Genomic DNA, 22,600 nt, shown 5'->3' on the forward strand with positions numbered 1-22,600 from the left:
TGCAGTCTTTCATTTCCTCGGCATTATCTCCACTATCTCATAAAGTGCCCTCTCTGAAATGAACAGCACAGTGTATCACAGCACGTGTTTGTCTCTATATCACATCTACCTTCCTTTTCAGTTTTCTGGCATATTTTTAGAACTAGCACCAGTACCACCACCCATTAATAAGCATATGTATGACATTATTATATGACAATAAAAAAGACTCATTTATACTAACATTGAAAATTCAGATAAAGACACAACAGTGACCAACATCACTTGCAGAAATTCCTATTCTGAGAAACCACAGTGGGTTTGTCCATTTAAGACTAAACTGGGGCCCCCATGAAGCAAAGGGTAAACACAGCTACCATGTCACTCAAGCTGCCTTTTTTTTTTTTTTTTTTGTTGAGGAAGCTTAGCCCTGAGCTAACTACTGCCAATCCTCCTCTTTTTGCTGAGGAAGACTGGCCCTAAGCTAACATCCATGCCCATCTTCCTCTACTTTATACGTGGGACTCCTACCACAGCATGGCTTTTGCCAAGCCGTGCCATGTCCACACCTCTGATCCGAACCAGTGAACCCCGGGCCGCCAAGAAGCAGAACATGTGAACTTAACCACTGCACCACCGGGCCGGCCCCTTAAGCTTCCACTTTAACTTTGAAATTACACAATTCTTGATACTTTTCTTTGAAACATCTGCATTATTTCATTTGTGCATAAGCTGAACTTTTATTAATGTTTCATAGACATACTTTCATACGTACATAAAATGTGACTACACAGAATCTGAAATAAAAACAAGAGAAACGTACCTTACAGCCTGGCTCACAGCTTTAATTAGGGAATCTGATGAGCAGCAGACTGTATCTATTAGGTCTGCCAGCTCTGACACCTCAGAGTTATCTGTATCAATATTAAAGAGTAGAAAACAACAGATGGCTACAGTTTCACAGCAGAAGAAAGCGTCTCTGACCTTCCTTCACAGGGGCTCTGGAGAACACTAGCGCTTGGAATTCTGAGACTAGAACTCATGCGCCTGTGCAAAGGCAGCAGGAATACTGCCACCAAGGCAGGCTAACCACAGACAGGGCTCAGCTGAGGAGGGGGAAAAGCAGAGGAGGGGAGTCGATAGAAGAAATAAACATGCTTGAAAATGAAAACTAGTTTCCAATAGCGTGTCCACATCTGTCTGGTCAAGGCAAAGTAAAAAACTTAAAATAGGTGTTAAAGGGTTGTACCAATGTCGATTTCCTGATACTGTTCTACAGGTACGCAATGTGTTATCTTACCATTGGGGATACTGGGTGAAGCGTACGAGGGATCTCTCTGTATTATTTCCTACAACTACACGTGCATCTACAATTATCCTAGAAAACGAGTAAAAGGAAATTGGTATTCAAGTGGAAAAGCTAATCAGTTATTTGGCCAAGGATTTAGCTAAAGGATGGTCATCACAATGCTGTTTATATCAGCAAAATACTGCACAAACTACCTAAACGTCTAAAGACAAGGAATTAGTTCATTACAAAAATTGTGGTATGTATATACAAAAAATACTATGCAGCCATTAACATGATTTTATAGGAAAGCATATAGAATTTGGAAAAATGTTCACAATATATTTTCACAAAGCAGATTAGAAAATAGTATGACCTCTGTTTTGTAAATTTTAACTAGACATTATAATTTAACATACTGAAAGGATAAAAATCCACAATGTTAGTAATGAGTGACTGTGTTAGGGGTAATTTTCTTTTTTCTGATTTGTGTTTGCTAGAATTTCTTCCATGAGCACTAATTCATTCACCTACAGATAGGTGCTAAGGCCCCACGCCACGTGAGGCCCTGCAGGACACCACGGCGCGTGAGGAGGGTCTGGGGTCTGTCTTCCTGGAGCTTCGGGCTGAGATGGACGGGCACAGCCGAGCCAGCAATACAGCAGAAGAGGGCAGACGCTGCGGTTCCCTGAGGCACTTCTCCGAGGACACTTCCTCAGCTCCCAGAAGCCTCCCCGCATCCAGTTTCCTTCAGAAATCAGCTTTCAGTCCACACAGCCCAGTCTCTCAGTGACCAGCCACGATCCTCGCCCTTCATCTCTCAGGATCCCTGCTCTGGACGTGGCTTCTGAGACGGCCACTGGTCCTGTTCGTAGAAGAGAGACATGGAGACTGGGTATTTGTAAAGCATCTGCCAACTGCTGGGCTCGGTCACGGGCTTTGCTTACCCAACGTCAGGGACCCCTGTCACAGCCACAGGAAGGAGGGTGTCTGTCAGCACGGTACAGAGGAGTGAAGCAGAAGCACAGAGTAAACGGTTTGCCGACGGACACAACAGCTGACGGAGAACCTCCATTCAAACCCAGGCTGGCTCCAAAGTTCAGGCTCTTCCCACACCCACCAGGCTGCTCTCCCACGTACCTGTCAGAACGCTTTCCACCTACTGCCCTCACCCCCGTGTTTGGCTACATTTATACCCTCCAGGATGTCAGACTCCAGCTCTAAAGGCTCAAACTCTTTGGGAAGAAGTGCTGAGGTTGGAGGTGGAACCCGGGGAAAAGGGTTGAAACTGACCAGCTGCCAGCACAGCGGGAGACACTGAAGAGGGGGCTTCAGGCCCAAGGTCAGGAAGAAGCCCCTGCCTCCACTCTCCAGCTGCTCCCACGGTCCCATGCACCAGATGGCATCAGGAACAGCCTGTGAATCCCTTCTCTGCTCAGAAAAATAGCTTCAAATGTTTGTTTCCCTGACACTGCTCACCCAAAGCTTCTTTTTACCTCTTGGGATTCAAGAGGTCCTTGCAAGAGTGTACTTTGCAAGCCTGTCTGGGAAGAATTGCGTTTGTCTGTCCCTAATCTTTTGATCTCCTATACTCACTACCACTCTTGATAAATAAAAACCCTCAGCAAAGCCACCCTATATGAAAGTCCAGAAGCCAGTAAGGTGAGCTGTATTAAACCCACAAAAATCAATTCAGTGGATAAAAGTAAAATGCAGAGCAGTTTATAGAGCGTAATCCTTTATAATTAAAAATAAAAAAGTTTGTATATGTTGTAGGGGCATTAGCCAGCTCGCCCCTTTAAGACCATGTGTCCTTGAGGCTACTGTCTGGGCTACGTGCCAGCAACTCACGCTGATAACAGTCCTGGGCCTGTTTAACCCAGCTGTGTTCTCATGGGAGAGGTAGCATGAAGACCCTTGCAGTCTGAGGAAACATGGAGACACTCCAGGAGGGGCTCTGGTCCTTGGAATGCAGGTCATACAGGGACAGTCCCACTTAGCAAGCACACAGCCTTTGTTCCTCTGCCCACTTAACCAAGCTTCTCTTGGGGGCCAGTAGTGGGTGCACGTTGCTGTCCAGCCAGCCACCACTAGACCTTCCCTGTAAGTAACTCCCAATAACCTATATGTCTTATTCACTGTCTCTGGGTCTTTCCTTTGGTCTCTTGACAACCTATCCCACACTGCTCACCCACATGGGCATGGGGTAGAACACTTGGTGAGCCAGCCAGGAGACCAAAGAGAACGGCATGAGTGCCGAGACTATGGGCGATGGTAAGGGGAAGTCCACAGGGGTAATCTCTGGTTGGCTGGTGTCCTCCCTGTGTGGGCCAGTTGCCACCATCCTTGGATGGGGCCCACTGCGTGAGTATGGGGACGCCCCAAGAATGCCAAAGGGCCTAGGGGAAAGTCCTGGGCATGAGAGAAGCCCAGGCCATTGCTACAGCTGTGGGGTAGCCCCTCCCACTGTAGGAGGCTTGCAATGAAGGCAGGGGAAGTCCTGAGCATGATAAATGATGCGAGAAAGAAATCAGAAGACTGGCTGGTAGCTGCTGCACTGGGGTGGCCCCTCCTTGCTGCTGTTCACTTAGCAACAGAAGCTGAAATGGAAGCTAAGGCGAAGGTGAGGCAGCTACAAGAGAAATTAAAACTAGAAAGGAACATGGCTGGTTCAAGCCGAAACTAGCAAGGCTCTGTCAACACTCCTACGGGAGACTGATGAGAGGATAGAGGTCTGACCAGCCCTGACCCGCGGGGGCAGCTCCCAGGGACCTGCCTCTGCCTGTGCGGCACATGCGTCCACCATGAGGGACTCCACTGCCGCAGAGCTGGTGGAATCGGGGAGCAAGGAAACGAAATAGATGGGAAAAGGACGAAAATTGGGAGGGGGGCTTTTTAACAGTAATTATGTGTACGATGTATGTGCGTAAAACAATCCAAGATGGCAGCTAACTGCTTTAATGTCACAGGAAGTTTCTGTGAGTAATCTAAATATAACTGCTGGGGACAAATGATTTAAGTAAAAATGGGTAAGAGTTTTCAGGTACAATAATTATGTTTTATGGTATAAATGCTTGACAAACAGCTTCCAAAATCTTTCTGGTAACTTGAAACTTTAGAGTTTTGCTAAATTAAGTTAAATGATAAAAATTTGTGGAATATCTAGGTCATTTTCACATAAGATAAATTGTTAGAAATTGATTACTAAACATAGATTTGTCTGCCTTTGGTTTCTTATCTCAAAGACATTAAAAGATGCTTAAGTCTATTGATAAACGTTTTATACATGCTGAGGAATTTTGTATGAAAAAACATATTTCTAAAAAGTGTCTATACAAGCAAAGTAAAACATATTTTCAGTAAAGAAGGTATAAAGAATAGAGATGTTTTTCTTTATTTTGTTAAAAAAGATATATTTGTCCTAAAGTACTAAGAAAAAAAGGAAAACTGACATGGGACCAATTCTGAATGTAAAACGTAAGTGACAGAAGGTTTGCAGAAGTAAAGCCCTGAGGAGTTTTGTGTATGGTCAAGTTGGCTGAAATTAAAATGAATGAGTTTCAATATCAAAAGCAAGACAGTCACAAAAAGAGCTGCTGGCTCCAGTGCGCACACAGGGGCGAGGACAGACCAGGAGCCTGTGTGGCCAGGGGCAGACAGTGCCTGTGGGGGCAGGGAGAGCACGGGGAGCGCATGCATGGTCCACCCACCCTGGCACCGGCGCGGAGGCAGAGCAAAGCAGGACACCGAGACCTGAGGGACAGGCGGCCAGGACTCCCCGCCCCTCCCGCCTCTCCCCTGGCAGCACGACTGAGGCTGAGCAAAGCATGGAGAGAGCAGTCTGCATGGCGGCTCCCGCAGCCCCAGGGAGCAGCAAGCACCGCTTGGAAAGAAGTGATAAACAACCAAACACCGTTCTGGTGGCTTTTACAGCACCTCCAGTGGCAGGCTGGGAACACCCTAGCTGCCTGTGCACCCCCCCAACCCCGGCCGACTAGGGGGAAGGCCAAAGGAGCTTGACCCATCCCTGCAGCACAGTGCAGGTGGCGGGCTATCAGGGGACCGGAGGCCACATGCGCAAATAACAATGTCTTGGTCTACAGGAGCAGAAGACATCTTGCTATGGGGGTGGAGTGAGCAAGATGACCTCCGTCACTTCTCACCCCACCCTGCAGCAACGCCTCTATATCGCCACTCTGGGATCAAAGCCCCTTGACGTTCCCTTGTTTCATTATATTGATGATGCTATGTTAACCTCTGAGTCTTTCCCAGGCCTCCAGGAAGCCTCTTGCTCCCTCATTGCCCACCTATGCCAAGGACCTGCATTGTCTGTCAGATACCTACCTGGGTGCAGTCTGGTCGGGGACACAAGCAGTTCCTGCTGCTATCGTAGATAAGATACAGGCTGCCTAGCCTCTTTACAAGTTGGGGCAAAACCATCTGGGACTGGGGGACCACCGAGCAAAGAGGCCTGGACCCAAGCCAAAACGGCAGTGAAACAAATCCAGTCCTTGGGTATTTGAACACCAGGACAACCATGAGAATTGGACGTTTCCAGTCACCCAGGGGGGTTGGATGGGGTCTCTGGCAGAGGCAAGGCAATAAACAGGTGCCCTTGGCTTCTGGTCCCAATTGTGGAAAGGGGCTGAAAACCCGTACAGAGCCCTAGAAGAACAATTGTGTGCTGCTTACCTGGCCCTTCAGCAGGTGGAGCCCATAACCCACTCCCTGCCGGTCCCAGTCTGCACTCATCTGCCCATTGCGGGGTGGCTGCGGGAGGCTTTCCAGAAGCCCCACTTGGAACAGCCCAAACACAGACATTGGCAAAGTGGCACGCATATTTACAACAACGAGGGACCCTGACCAACAGTCCCCTCAGTGCTGAACTGCGTGTCATCCTAGGTAACACACCACGGAAGAACCAACCCTGTTAGATGAGGTGCCCATGCCTGAAACCCTGCCAGATGTACAGCAAGGAGAAGGACCAATCCTGGCAGAGGCCTGGGATACGGATGGCTCTGCAGGGGAACACCCCCCAGTGGACAGCAGTGGCCCTCCAGCCTTCAACTAACAGCATGTGGTTAAACTCTGCTCTGGGTACGGTAGTCAATGGGCCGAATTGCAGGCTGCCTGGATGCTGTTGACTCGTGAGCCCGATCCAATGTGCCTCTGTGCGGAGAGGTGGGCAGCCTATAAAGGGCTCGCCCTGTGGATGGCCCAATGGGCACGACAGAAGTGGACTATTAATGGTTGCCCGTTGTGAGGGGCAGAACTCTGGGATGATATCTGGCAGCAGGTCTGGGAAATGACCGTATCACTATACCATGTGTCTGCAAGTCAGGCGACAATGCCGCCAGGAAACCAGCAGGCAGACGAGTTAGCTCGAATTCACCTCCTGGAAGAAGCACCAGCCGAAAGAGTGGCAGGGTGGCTACAGAAGAAGTCTGGACACAAAGGACAAAGGACCTTATAGGCTGTTGCCAAGGCCTGGGGCATCACCCTGTGCTATGCTGACGTGGTGCAGGCCTGTCAGGAGTGCCCTTCTTGTTCCTTGCTGAGACCCTGGGCCATTCCCTGGGACACAGGCCTGTGTCCAAATAGCCAGAGGCAGCCAGCCTGCTCAATGCTGGCAGGTGGGCTACATCGGGCCCTTGCCTTTCTCTGATGCCTGTCGGTATGCCCTTACTTGTGTGGACACGTGTACAGAACTGCTGCAGGCATGCCCCAGCAAGAGGCCCACACAGAAGACCACCAGGAGAGGGCTGGAGCACCTCTGTGCTGCATACGGTGTTCCCACGGACATTGACAGTGACTGAGGGACGCATTTCACTGGCCACCAGGTACAGACGTGGGCTGATCAGATGGACACATCGGCATTTCACCTGCCATACAACCCCAGGGCCACGGGGCTGACGGAACAAATGAATGGCTTGCTGAAACAACACCTGAGGACAGAAGACAGGACCCCAGCCCACTGGACGAGACACCTGGCAACTGCAACACATCAACTGAATGAACGTGAGATGCACTCAACCCAGAGCATATCGGACGTTGACACAGAACCTGACACAACAGTACATCTGCAGACAAGCGCTAATCAACGAGAGGAGCTGCAACCACAGCCGGGCACTCAGAACAGCTTGCTTTTGCCTCTGCCACCGAACTCCCTGCTGAGACCCACGTGGTCACTTGGCCCTGGCAACGGCAGGTGGGATCCCGCTGGTGTGGTCTCTTAGCCCCTTGGGGGACAGACTTAAAACAGGATATCGCGTAATTCCTCCAATTCCCCAAGGCACTTTCATCCTTTCCCTCTGGTGTGTCTTGCTGGATGGTCATGACCTCCCTGTTCTAGACCCCTCTAAACATCTTCCTTTTTGTCCTTAGGACAATGTGTGCCAACCTTTTCGCTGCCTGGGCACACACTGTTGCTGACACACAAAATCACTCCAAGTGCTGGGTCTGCAGCTAGCTGCCTCCCTTCAACCACGGTGTCCCCATGCCGTCTCCAAGCTGCCCGCGCCTCCGTCTGGGGAGCCCTGTGAGAGTGGAGGAGTTTTGCCCACTTTCCCATTCCTACCCCCCTCCACCTGGTGACATGTTTTCTTTGGCGTCCTGGCCTTTTTACTACTTCTTTTATTTTCATGTTGTGCTCTCTATTGCTGTTGTGGTCTCAAGTTACAGCGCTCTACTCTGTGTCCGGCTGGAGGGAAACCGCAGAAGATGGGCACAATGCGATTGTAAGGGCCATTCGGAAACGTGGTGGGTGGAGTGTAGGGGCACTAGCCAACATGCCCCTTTAAACCATGTGTCCTTGAGGCTCCTGTCTCTGCTGTGCACCAGTATTCACGATGATAACAGTCCTGGGCTTGGCCAACCCAGCTGTTTCTTGTGGGAGAGTTAGCACAGAGACCCTTGCAGCCTGAGGGAACAGAGGCCCTCCGGGGTGGGGGGCCCTCTGGTCCTTGGAATGCAGGTCACACAGGGACAGTTCCCCTTGGTAAGCACACAGCCTTTGTTTCTCTGCCCACTTAAGCTAGCTTCTCTCAGGAGGCAGTAGCAGGTGCACGTTGCTGCCCAGCCGGCCGCCACTGCACCTTCCCTGTAAGTAACTCCCTATAAACCCGTGTGTCTCGTCCACCATCTCCAGGTCTTTTCTTTGGTCTCTCAGCAACCTATCCCGCACTGCTCACCCAGCTGTGCATGTGGCAGAATATATGTATAAACATATTTTTGTCTTTTAAAAACTTCTTATTGTGAAAAGTTATAAACACCACAAAAACAGAATACACTGAACCCCTCCACACCTATCACTGGCGGCCAAGCTCAGGCGATGTGGAGGCTGACCGATGAGTGGGTTCAGGTGTCGTCAGCCTGCTCCACCCGTCATGAAGTTCTCCGTCTGCCCCTCATTCAATGGTTTCCCCACCCACTGATGAACATGGCCTAGACCCATTTGTTTATGCCTGTATCATTCCTTCTGCATTTTAGCTGGAATTCTACACGGAAATTTCCCTCATTAACATCTGGTTAACTTCAAATACAGTGCACGCCAGGAAGGCAGAACAAATGCTGGATTCTTTATCATTTTATTGTTTTCACAATAATGAGTTGGTGCCCTAGCAACCTTCTATGGTGACCAACGAGTTCTATCTTTTGTTTTATTTTTAGTGTCATTATGAGCCCATAGATTTGTTTATACTTTATGTATTTATTCAATTGTAGTCTTACAGTCATTCTATCATATATACATATATGAAAAAATATAGAAGTGAATAAATTAAAAGAAGTCCCCCCCAGCTCCTCTCCCCAGAGGTGATGCTACAGAACCCACACAGTGACGTCCTCCTCCCCAAGGGGAACGGGAGTGGGTCTGTCTCATGCACCTTGGGAAGCTGGTCAGGAGCCCTCTTTAAACAGCAATCGCTTAAGAGAGAAATCACTTCCTGGGAAGCAGGAACTTTGAAAAGGAAGATGCTTTCTAAATACTTAATTAGGCACAAAGAAAAGAGCCAAATTAGAGATTAAGAAAGCAATCATACAAAGTTTAGAGAAAATATTACAAAAAGGAGTTTTCCTTTGAAGGAATAAGAGTAGGATCAAGAACCAAAACTTTGGAGACTCTTTTCCTTCCCAGCAAAGGCTCCCGTCAGACCTACACTAGGGAGGCGACCGGCAGCATGAAGCCTTCAGGAGCAGCAGCTCCGTGCCAAGCGGCCACGCCGTGGAACCTTGGCCCAGCCTGACCCCAGGAGCTGCTGCGTCCTCTCTGCGGCTGCTCAGGCCAGAAACCCACCTCGCGACTCTTCCCTTCCCTCAGACACCAAGTCCTCGCGAATCCTGCTCGCTCTGCCTCTACAGTTTACCGAGAATCTGACCCCTTCTCGCCACCTCTGCTTCTGCCCCCTGGCTCAAGCCACCCCTGCCACTGCGTGGGGGAGTGTGACAGCTCCTAAAGGGGCTTCCTCTGCACGGGTGTTCCTGCAGAGGGCAGTTTTCACCCACCAGGTGACCCTTTTGAAATTAAGTCGTGTCTCTTACACTTCAGCTCATAAGTCAGCAGAGGCTTCTCATCTCACTCAGAGCAGAAGCAAAACTCCTCGCTGGGGCCTCCCAGGCCCTCGGTACCTCCCTGACCTACCATGTTTTCCCTCCTCTCCATTTCAGCTTCAACAGTTGGTGATTCTGCAGATACTCCAAGTATGTTCCTGCCTGCCTCAGGGCTTTTGCACTTATATTCCATATGGAGCACTTTACTCCCAAATACCTGCATGGCTCATCCCCTTTTCTCCTTCAGGTCTGTGCTCAAATGTCACCACCACCACCCTGCCCATCACCACTCCACACGCAGTCATGCCTATCTTCCTTTCGGGCTTTGTTTTTCTCAAAACCAATTATCACATATATAGCACCATAGAGTTTATTTATTTAATTATTTCCTTTGCTTATTTTTGTCTCTTCCACTAAAATGTAAACTCCATGGGCAGGAGTTTGGATCTTTTTTATTTTTTCCCTTCTGAAACAGGGCCTGGGACATGATAGGGCCTCAGTAAGTACCTGTTGAATAAATATAAAATATTGTGACGGCCAACACTATGTGTCTCCCCCAACCCCTGCCCCCACATATATGGGCACCACTTTTTAAGCTCAGCTCTAAAGCCCCAGGGTCAGTGGAAGACAGAATATCAGATTTTGCTATGTTAACTTGCTTATCAACAGGCATTTGAGTGCGGTTTGAGAACAATTTTTAATAAGCTATTCATCTCCTAACAGGTATGGTGAACAATAACTGCAAAGTGTCATAACGTATCAGGCTTTATTTGCATTGTAAAGTCAAACCAGCAGCTGCAACAGGAACAAACAAAGCCTGTCGGTCAGGGGCCTTTCATCCAGGCTGCCGAGTTCCACCCTGGCTGACAGTTCCTCCAGACTGGGCTCCTGGAATAGAAGATGTCATGCCCTTGGTCACCCTGTAGCAACTTAGTACAGAAGCCACCCGTCAAACCCGCAACGGCTTTGGTTCGGGAGCATTCCGCCTTTCTCTTACCTAGCTCAGTGACCCTCAAGCAGAGAAGAAACGCCAGAGCGGGCCGAGACTCTATTCACGACATGCATTCCCAGGCCCGTCCCGAGAGACGGTGGCTCTTGAGTCTGGAGGGAGTTGGGGAAGAATGGATACTGGACAGCTGTCCTCTAGGAAAACTGCCCCGCGATCCTGAGAGGCTCCTCTTGTTTAGAATCACTGTTCTAGTTGATGCGTACACTAGATATAATTACTGTGTGAGCCACTTTAACCGAAGAGGGGAAGGACCCGGGAGGAACCCTCAGTACTCAAGGACAGGCGAGTCACAAGTTTTCCAATAACTAACATCTCCCAGTTGAGGAAAGGACACAGTGGCTGGTTGACCCCAGCTAGAATAATCCCCTGGCCCTTGCAGTGATGGAAGGGAAGGGACTGCCAAACGTCGCCATGAGGAATAGGATTGCTACAATTTATTTAAGCCTTGCCCATAATGCATATTTTTACATCAGGTAGGAAATGTCTGTTCCTTTTCTCCCAAGACTGTTGGCCACATTTTGCAACAATGATAATGATGCCAGCTGGGTGAGTCAAGGAGTCAAAAGAAAGATTTCTTGGACTCTCAAGTTCTGGCAGTAGTGCTCTTTTATTCAGAGGATAGCATGGAATAGCATGGGGACAGGACCCATGGGCAGTATAGAGCTGCAGGCTTGGGGACAGGACCCATGGGCAGTGAAGAGCTGCAGGCTTGGGGACAGGACCCATGGGCAGTGAAGAGCTGCAGGCATGGGGACAGGACCCATGGGCAGTCAGAGCTGCAGGCATGGGGACAGGACCCATGGGCAGTCAGAGCTGCAGGCATGGGGACAGGACCCATGGGTAGTGAAGAGCTGCAGGCATGGGGACAGGACACATGGACAGTCAGAGCTGCAGGCATGGGGACAGGACCCATGGGGAGGAAGAGCTGCAGGCATGGGGACAGGACCCGTGGGCAGTAAAGAATTGCAAACATGGGTTGAGGGTAGGGCTAAATTTAAGGCATAGGTATGTGAGTTATCTCTTTATAAGACAAAGGAAAGAATATGTAAAAAAAAAAGTCACTAAAATGGTATCAGTGCAGGTGGGGTCTGGTTATTGGGTGGTCCTATAACTTTAGATAAGAATCAGATTGGATTAAGTAAATGGCTGAAGCCACCACCTTAAATATCATCTTCAGCTAAGGACAAAGGAGGATGTTGGTGGTGGAGGGATCAGTTACATGAGGTTACCAGACAAGTACAGTAAACAAGAGCAAGATTATTATGCAGAATTAGGTCCTTGCCTTCCCCATTAAGAGTTTCTAGAGATAAGGTCATCCCCCCTTCCTCCTGGTGCAGAGAGGGAGACACCCCCACAGATGGGGACTTTCTTCACAAATGCAAACGTCTCTCATCAAAGGGCAAGCAAATTCCACTTTTCAGAGTTTCCCTCCTGTCTGCAGCTTTCAAAAGTAACCAGCCCAAAATAATCCTCATCAATAACATCTTTCAGGCCTCTATGATCCAAATGGATCTTCTTCTTCCCTAAGTTATCCCGGGCCTCAAAGGGTAGGGGCACAGCTCCTAACAAGGGGGATCCAGCCTGAAAGATGAAAGTGAGGAATATTCAGCTAGAGCAATGCACAGCACCAGAAATCAGAGAGCCAAACCATGAAGGGGGTTCAGGGAGGGCTTCCTGGAGGAAGTGACATTTTAACCTGCACCTGATGGATATGCAGGATATGCAGAGAATGAGGTTGGGGAGAAGAGGGGAGGGAGGACTGTCCAGTCATAGGAAGTGGCGTGTGCAAAGACCCAAAGTGAAGGTGACCTGCATGTGGAAGGATAGAAACGAGTCCCGGTGCGGCTGAGGCAGAGTCTAAGGCGGGCAATGGGAGGTCACACATGAAAAGAAAGGCTAGGGCCGTCACTGGGGGCCTTGCAATCCATGGAAGGAACCTGAACTTTATCTTAATGTTGAAGAGAAGCCACTGGAGCGTTCTTAAGCAAGGGAGTGACTTGACAAGTGTTGCATTTCAGAAAGAAGCAGCCAGCTGCGCTGGGAGCATGAGCACGACGGAGCAAGGCTGGCGCAGCAGACCCGGCAGGAGGACGCGCCTCCCTCAGGGCAGAGGCGAGGGCCTTCCAGCCCTTTTTCTCCCCTCTGCCCACTGTGACAGGAGGGAGCACCTGCATTCTGAAAGCAGCATCTTGAGGGGCCGGAAGTTCTTTTCATTATTCATCCAACAATTTCCTCTTTCAGAAACACTTCTTGAGCACCCGTTATCTTCCACACCTGCCCTCTCCCATACAGTAGCCACTAGCTGCATGCGATTACTGAGCACCTGAAAGGTGGCTAGGCTGAACTGAGATGTGCCATAAGTATAGAATACTCACCAGATTTTAAAGACTTAGCACAGAAAGAAAAACGTAAAATCTCCCATTAATAATTTTTATATTGATTGCATGTTGAAATGACAATATTTTGAATATATTGGGTTAAGTAAAATATATTTTTTAAGTTAATTTAACCTGTTGCTTTTACGTTTTTAAAATGTAGCTAGTGGAAAACATTAAATGACATATGTGGCTCATATTTACAGGTTACCTTACATTTCTGGTGGACAGAGTTGTTCTAGGCACTATTCCTGGCATCAAGAATATGGCAGAGAGCAAAGCAAAGCCCCTGCTCTCATGAGAGCTCAGGTCCCAGTGGAATGCAGTCCCAAATCAGCGTCAGACAGAGCCACAGGAAACACATCCTCCAGCACCTGTAAGCACTCCCTCCCTCACCCAGACCTGCCAGACAGCCGCAGTCCTGGAGCCTGCCTGTGACCACGGGGCACCGAGGGCTGCAGAGACTGACCAAGCCACCGGCGGAGGCCAAAGGTCGTCCCAGGCCTCTGTGCAAACAAAGGCCTTGGGTGGGTTCCTCCGACACACGCGCCAACATAATGGACAATGGATCATCCCCCAACACACCAAGTGGAGGCCGCAGTGTGCAAAGAACCCGTGCTGCCGAGGCCACGTGCACGCTGTGAGTTGAGGCCGTTTCAGCAACACAGCAGCATCCATCACATTCCATCAGCACCGGGAACAGGAAATTACTGCGACTACAACCGCGCTTCTATTCGGGTTTGCTAATCTGTTTCCGCTTTACCCTTGTACAACAACTAAAAATATGAGGGACTTGTAATTGGCTCTGTTGAACATATTTAAGTAATGCTATAACAAGGCTAATTTCATTTAACACTGGAAATAAGTTGTAATAGTTTTCCCTAAAAAGGAACTCTCATATTTCTTAAGTTGTAGAAATCCTGCCCTGGATTCACTGCACCTCTCTGTGACTCCGGGCGTCCCTGTGGCCTACAGCCTGCTACTTGTCAGTAGCCCTGAATAGCCCCAGGGAACAACCGGCCCTTCCTTCTCCTCACCAAGAGGAAGGTCCGTGACAATGCAGGGACCTATCGCCAAGCCAGCCACGTCTCTCAGGGGAGGAACATACACCCAGAGCAACAGTGAAAACCTGGAGACAGGTAAAGGGCACTGCCCAATCAGAATGGATGCTACCTGTGAGGAGTGAGTCCAGCCTTCCCACTGAATGCCACCCTGTCCACCCCCACCCCCATCCATCCCCAACCCTGGTTCCCCAGGCGAGGGAGGGCTCCCAGGAGCTCCCAGTTGTCGTGCCTGCCATGGGACTCCTCAACTGTCTACAGGGCTGCCCTTGGAGTGTCCGTCTCTGTATCACCCCCATTTACAAGTCCTAGGCCAGCATAAAGGAAAGGAGGGGCATAAATCCTGCTAGATTGGGAAAGCAGGGAGCATAATGGTTAAAATGATAGACTCTGGAGCCAGACAGCCTGGGTTGGAATCTTAGCTCCCACCACTAGCTGAGGTGGCCATGGGCAAGCTCTCTGCACCACCACTCCTCTTCTGTAAAATGAGGATAATAGTAAATTCTCCGTGGGATTTGTACTACATATAAAGCACTTGGAACAGTGCTTAGCACTCAACAATGCTATGATTACTGGGAAGCGCAGAATACCTTTCTCACACGGAAATAAGTGGACCTAAAAGGCCCAAACCCTGTAAGAACTCATCCTCCCTGACCGTGATTAGCATCCGGCCACCTCTGATTTGGAAGGACTCCATCCTGAGTTGCTCCACACAGGCCCCTCCCCCTACAGCCCCCACAGGGTCCTTGGCAGAAAAATGGACTTGGGAGCTGCCACAGCAAGAGGTGCACTTGGCAGGGAAAGGAGAGAATTGCTTTGGCACAGGCCAATATGCCACCTGCAAGTCCACACCGCTGCAGTCTCATCGCGATCTCCAGAACCCACCGCTCAGCTTCAAGGGAAAGCATGCAGGAGGTGTCCCTCGGCATGAAGTTTTGGGGGCCCAAGCTGATTTCAGTCACTTGTAAAGAACATACTCACACTCTTGGAAGGCGGGGAGTAAGACATCGCCTAAAGCACTCGATCAGAATCCCTGACTGAAACGCGAAAGCAACTGGCGCTCGAAAGCAGTGGTCCTCACACACTGGTGGTATCAGAACCACGTGGGAACTTAATGAAAACACAAGAGGCCTCTGCGAGCTCTCTCAGCACCTCAGGTGCTCCCGGAAGCCACGGCATGTAAGACCCACGGCTCTGAAGGGAAGACAGCTGGGGAAGGGCCGGCAGCCCGCAGCCACGCTCCAACCCAGCTCCGCCAGAAGGCCAGAGCCGCAGGCCCCAACCACACGCTCGTCCTTCCAATACTGTAATTGATAAAATTAATAAAAACAAAGATGTTGTAATCATGTTTAAGTAGAGCTGTCTACACGCACAGTGGCATTTTGAAAAAGTATTTGCATAAGTTTATTTTAGACTCGGGGATTCTTACAGCTCTCACACTCTCCCACTACTGCTGAAAGAATACTTTAAAATATGACGTGAAGACATTTAATTAGCTTTTAGTTGAAATGGCTCCAGGAAGAAAATTACAAATAGCACATTTGTCTTCACAAAAAGTCACTGATGGACAAGAAAGCACCACGAAACTCAGGGCACAGAGAGTGTGGTCACCAAAAACAGAAACGGAAGACTCCAGAACAACAGTCTCGCGCAGTCGTTCCCAACAGGTGAGTCCAGAGTTCTAGGAATGGGTTACCTGGGTTCTAGTAAGCATCTTTTAAATACCAGAAGTGACAGTGTAACACACTCTCAGACACTGTAACTGATTTGCGCTAGAAAGTCCCCAACTTAACAGAAGGCAATATTCTGAAATTTTGTTCTTTGCCTCGGAGCACAGAACCTTACCACAGCACAGTGTTACGGACATCTGGGTAGGACCCAGGAGGAAAGATGTAGAGGAGGGAGCCCAGCAGCTTGGCTCTGAATACTGACCCCACCGTGAATTAGAAACCTCATCCTTCCAGCTGTTTAGCCACCGAAGCTGGAAGTTGCCCTATATTCTCACTCTCACAACCCACAACCGGTCCAACAACAGCTTTAGTGTATGTGCTGCTGAAGTGAGCACAGGTCCAACCACAAATCACATTGGTCAGCTATTTCTTTAAAATATGCCCAGGATCCAACCACTTTTCTACTCCATTTCCATGAACCACTCCATCAAGGTTCATGCTACCGACATCTCTTCCCTGGATTACCACACAGGAGCTTCCAAATGACCCCCCGAAGTCAGATCCTGTGGGCTCTGCTCAAGGTCAAAGCCCGAGGCCCTACCGTGAGCTACAAAGCCCTATGCATCTCCGCCCCGCCCCCGCCTGGCCTCTGCTGTTCCCCAAACACACCCAGCACGCTCCCATTCGAGGACTCTGCACTTGCTGGTCCCTCTGCCTGGCACTCTTCCCCGCGTCCCTGGCTCCCCTCCTCTCCTCCACTGGCACTTCATATGTCAGCTTCCCGTGGTGCCTACTACATTTATATATACACAGAGAGTATCAGGAAGATCCACAAGAGACTGTTAACAGCAGAAGACTTGGTTTAGTAAGATTGGTTTGGGGGCAGGGTGAGAAAAGGACTTATTTTATACTCCTTGGTACACTTTCTTGGCATTTCTATAATAATTAATGGTAGCTAATACCATGATAATGCTGAGTGATTAGAGACCCAGCTCAGGTCACAGAAACCCAGGTGGCCCTACCAGTCCTGGAGTATTAGAGTCCGTATGCTCTGTGTGTTTAGTGGGGTTTTCTACTGAAGTGTAATTGACATCTAATGTTAGTTTCAGGTGTACAACATAATGATTTGACATGTGTATACGTTACAAAACGCTCACCACAGTAAGGCTACTTAACACCCATCATCGCACATAGTTACAAACTATTTTTTCTTGTGGTGAGAACTTTTAAGCTCTATTCTCTTAGCAACTTTCAAATATACAACACTGTCTTGTTAACTATAGTCGCCACGCTGCACATGACATCCCCAGGACTGACCGACCACTAGCAGTTTGTACCTTTGACCCCCTTCAGCCACTTCCCCCACCTCTCACCCCTGCCTCTGGCAACCACCAATCTATTCTGTTTCCATGAGTTCAGGGTCTTTTGTTTTGTTTTGTTTTTAGGTCCCACATATAAGTGAGATCATACAGTATTGTCTTTGTCTACTTGACTTATTTCACTTAGCGTAATGCCTCAGGGTCCATCTGTGTTGTCGCACATGGCAGGACTTCCTTCCTTTTTACGGCTAAACAACGCTCCGCAGCATATATAGGCCATGTCGTCTTTACCCCTCACCCTTCGACGGGCACTCCCGTGCCTTGGCTGCTCTCAATAACGCTGCAGTGAACAGGGCTGCAGATGTCTTTTGGAGTTAGTGTTTTCATTTCCTTTGGATAAACACCCAGAAGTGGAGTTGCTGGATCATGTTTAATGGGATTTTTCTGGGTCCACCTGGGAAGGAATCTAGGCATCAGGTATAATACTGTTTTCTTGAGGAAAAAAATTGCTTGCTCTAGCCTATGCCAAGTGCTTTTGTCCTTCTCTTCCCTCCACTTCTCTCCTCTCTGCCATGTTACTGCTCATCTGAGTCACCCTAGGTGGCTCCTCGGAACACTCCACCAAGCCCCAGCCAGCCCCATACAGCCAGCTGTGTGCTCAGAAGGCAACACCTGGCTCGCGACTGTTTCACCTTCCCCAAGGCCTGAGGCCTAGACAAGCCAGCCCTCGCGTCTGGGGCATGTATGGGCCTGGCGCTCCCAAGGCCCAGCCCGGCAACATGAACATGCCAGAAGAGAGAAGCCCTCTTTCTGGAAGGCAGCATTCTCAGCTTTGTGCTTAAAAAGTCGCATTGTGCAACCCACGCACACTACAGGCCAGGCACACATCTTTTGGGTCTCAAAGCAAAATCAGAATTTACAGGAGGTACCCAAGTTTAGAACCAGGATTTTCCCTCCAGCAATTAATGGATGACTGAAGAGAGAAATGAGCTACACAGAGCACTAAACCAGGACTGAGGAAACCTGTGTTCTCCCACTGCCTGCGACATAATGGCCCAGTCTCCTCATCTACAGGACGAGGGGACTAGATGGGGTGATGGTTGATGACTCTTTCACGCTTCATAACCTCTCAGTCATGGCTGCAGTGCTTACGATGTACCAGATCCTTGCAAGCTTTCACGTCAGCCCCCTTAGGTAGCTTAATCAACACAGGAATCTAGCAAAGTGGGTATTATTATTCCATTTGTGCATGAGAAAAGTAACACTCAAGAGCAGTTAAGGAACTTGATCAAAGTGATGCCTTGCATGGTTGGTAGGTCTGGGAGTCATACCCATGTCCGTTCAACTTTCCTGCCCTGCCTTGTCGTACGTACGGTATCTCTTGCACAGAGAGTGGTCTAGAACCCCTGTAATACACAAGTCCCTGACCACCAGGACCCAACTCTCTGGGGTTGAACAGCATTGATTCACCCATTCACTCATTCAACCAATGTCTGTGCTTCAGTTGTTGGACACCTGCTGGTAAAGTCCCCTTGATGAGTTTGACTCCGCAGGTGCCATGTGAATCACTCTGACCACTGCCAAAGGCTGGCACCATAACCCACCCAGGGGCTTCACAAACAGTGTCCAAAAGAGATGGTGGTTATTACTGTTGAAATGGTGGTGCTTGGGGTGGCATGGGAAGGAGTCGGGACACAGGCCTGGCTGTGCAACATAGGCTGAGCCTGTGATGCTGTCCTTGCTTGCAGCCATCCTACAGCGAAACTCAGGGCAGCACAGTAAGCTGGACAGTGTTCCATTAGAGTCACAAGGGAAACCGGCAAGACAGGGGCAGATGACTTGGCTCAAAGTCCTCACCACAACTAAGCAAAGCAATTTCAAACATTCAGCATCGTCTGTGGATCTGTAAGGCCTCCTCCTAAGGCTGCACTGCTCCGACTGGCACAGAGTATGGAGCCTTAGAAAGGAACATTTCCCAGCCTCGGAAGGAAGACGAATTGTATTGCTTCTGTCTGCGTGGCTCCCTAGTTTGCTGCAAAGTTGGTCCAGCAAAAGGGAAAGACTATATAACTTGAAATACATGCAGACGTCCTGCCATTGCAGCCAGGCAGCTTGAAATGAAGAGTGCCTGCCTGGAGAGCACAGGAGTGTGGGGGGGACCCTCAGGGCCGGGGTTCAAAGTGCAACTGAGCATCGTTATCTATTACGAGGTCTGACTGCAAACACAGTAGGAAACACTGGCTTAAACACAGTGAAATAGGCTTGGTCCTTCATTTGACTGTGGTCACGGATTTGTCTGTTTCTTACTTCAGGACTTGCCAGGGCTTTTATTTGACCAGGGCAATGTCTTCTCCACTGAGCACCTGGCAGGAACAGCACTTCAGGGTTCCCACTCCAGGAAACACTGGGCTTCACAGCATTCCAGCCTCAAAATAGGATCAGCAATCTTTTTTTGTAAAGGGCTCAAGAGTAAATATTTTAGGCCTTGTACACCATGATGCAAAATCAAGGATATGATATAGGTACTTAGATACAAGAGAGAAAACAAATTTCTAAAAATATTTTATTGGTGAAGTTCAAAATATAATAATCCTAACTGTGTGCAACTTTTTGCAGTACAGGTCTACTAATGAACAGATTGAAATTCCTTTTGGGGAGATAACATTTTGCTTAATTGGGCTCAGAGTCAGTCTTCTGTATTATCATGGCAGAAAAGCAGCCTACCACGAATGATCAAGACAAAGTATCCTCTAGGACAGAGCTGGAGGGGGTTCCACAGAGCGGTTGTCCCAGCTCTTACAGATGAAGGGAAGCCCAGACTCCTGGCAATACCTGCTCCCGACTCACAGCCACAGAGGGAAGACCACCCTGGTCTTCTGAGCCTGCAGTTCCGCTGTGCCTCTTCTTAGAACACTCACGTCTCCTCTGACCTAGGGGCGTACTCATTATCTGGAATGTAGCAGGTACCTTTCAGCATTAAAAAATCACATCCAGAACAGCCTGGTTTTTTTTGAGGAAGATCAGCCCTGAGCTAACATCTGCTGCCAATCCTCCTCTTTTCGCCGAGGAAGACTGGCCCTGAGCTAACATCCGTGCCCATCTTCCACTACTTTATATGTGGGACGCCTACCACAGCGTGGCTTGATGAGCGGTGCCATGTCCACACCCGGGATCAGAACCAGCGAACCCCGGGCCGCTGAAGCTCACTTAACTGCTGCACCACCGGGCCAGCCCAGAAGAGCCTCTTTTAAGAGGCCATATTCAGTTTGTTAATAAAATGGTGAAAGTGACTGACGTGAGTTTGGCCACTAAGGCATCACTGCTCATTATTGCCATGTTGTTCTTACTCACGCACGTGACTGTCTGTCCCCACTGGATCATGTGTCTCGAGGACAAGGGGTGTCTTACTCATCTTTCTGTCATCAGCACCTGGCACATAGGGAAAGTTCAATAAATGTTTGCTTAATTAATCAATTGTTAAGTAATTAATGCCTCTTTTGTAAAAATCTTTTATTGAGGTAACACTGGCTATGACATTATATAGATTTCAGCTGTACATCGTTATATTTCGACTTCTATATACACTACATCATGTATCACCATCACCATCAAAAGTCTACTTTCTATCTGTCACCATACAAATGACCCCCTCTACCCCTTTTTCCCTCCCCTCATCCCCCTCCCCTCTGGTAACCTCCAGTCTGTTCTCTGTGTCTATGTGTTTGTTTCTTGTTGTTGTTTCATGTTCCACATATGAGGGAAACCTGTATGGTATCTGGGTACCTGTCTTCCTCTGTCTGACTTATTTCACTTAGCATAATTCCCTCAAGGTCCATCCATGTTGTCACAAATGGCAAGATTTCATCTTTTTATGGCTGAGTAGTATTCTGCTGTATAATATACTATATCCTCTTTATCCACTCACATCCATTGACGGGCACTTAGGTTGCCTCCAAGTCTTGGTTATTGTGAATAATGCTACAAGGAACATAAGGGGTACATAGATCTTTTCAAAGTAGTGTTTTCATGTTCTTTGGGTAAATACCCAGCAGTCGAATAGCTGGATCATGGAGTGGTTCTATTCTCAATTTTTTGAGGAATCTCCATACTGTTTTCTGTGGTATAGCTGCACCAGTTTACATTCCTACCGGCAGTATATGAGAGTTCCCTTTTCTCTACATCCTCTCCAAAACTTATTTCCTATCTTTTCAATAATAGTTATTCTAGCGGGCATGAGGTAGTATCTCATTGTGGTTTTGATTTGCATTTCCCTAATAATTAGTGATCTGAGCATCTTTTTATATGCCTGTTATCCACCTATATATCTTCTTTAGAAAAACATCTGTTCAAATCCTTTGCTCTTTTTTTTTTTTTTTTTTTTTTGAGGAAGATTAGCCCTGAGCTAACTACTGCCAATCCTCCTCATTTTGCTGAGGAAGACTGGCCCTGAGCTAACATCCATGCCCATCTTCCTCTACTTCATATGTGGGATGCCTACCACAGCATGGCTTTTGCCAAGCAGTGCCATGTCCGCACCTGGGATCCGAACCAGCGAACCCCGGGCAGCCGAGAAGGGGAATGTGCGAACTTAACTGCTGTGCCACTGGGCTGGCTGGCCCCTCCTTTGCTCATTTTTTAATTGAGTTGTTTGTTTTAAAGTGGGACTACATCAAACTAAACAGCTTCTGCACAGCAAAGGAAACCATCAACAAAACGAAAAGACAACCTACCAATTGAGAGAAGATATTTGCAAAAATCTTTTCAACTCCTTCACTTTCAGTGACGTGTTGGTCAGCACACTACTTGCTTCCTGCTTCGAACTCTCCAATGACCCACACCAAACCTAGAATAAAATCCACATTCCTCATCCTGGCCCACAAGGCTCTTCCTGATCTGGCCCCTGCCTACCTCTCCGATCTTGTCTCTTTCTACTCTTTCCCACTCCAGTCACACTGACGCATTCTTCCATTCACCAGACACGCTAAGTTTATTCCTGCCCTCGTGCTTTTGCAAAGGTGCCTTCCTGCACTTAGAGCTCTCTGCTCTCTGATCTTCACATGCCTCTTCTGGCATTCCCCGTCCTCCCTCAACCACTATCACTTATCACTACCCATATTTCCTCATTTTTTTATTGGGTTCATAATAGTTTATATCAGTGTGAGATTTCAGTTGTACATTATTTCTTGACTGTCACCACATAAGTGCTCCCCTTCACCCGCTGTGCCCACCCCCAACCCTCTTCCCCTGGTAACCACTGAACCGTTTTCTTTGTCCATGTGTTTGCTCATATTCCACATATGAGTGAAATCATCTGGTGTTTGTCTTTCTCAGTCTGGCTTATTTCGCTTAGCA

At 48.6% G+C, this 22,600-nt stretch overlaps 1 long non-coding RNA gene across 1 annotated transcript in view; it reads right to left on the minus strand.

Annotated features, from left to right (window-relative positions):
• Window positions 1-699: 699 nt before the first annotated feature.
• Window positions 700-22,600, minus strand: part of LOC102148580 (uncharacterized) — a 41,216-nt gene continuing 19,315 nt past the window's right edge. Inside the window, exon 3 of the long non-coding RNA XR_011428947.1 lies at window positions 700-2,132. This is a non-coding gene — a long non-coding RNA (uncharacterized lncRNA). The remainder of the gene's footprint in view (window positions 2,133-22,600) is intronic.

This window comes from Equus caballus, chromosome 19 (genome assembly GCF_041296265.1).
Source record: "Equus caballus isolate H_3958 breed thoroughbred chromosome 19, TB-T2T, whole genome shotgun sequence".
NCBI lineage: Eukaryota > Metazoa > Chordata > Mammalia > Perissodactyla > Equidae > Equus > Equus caballus.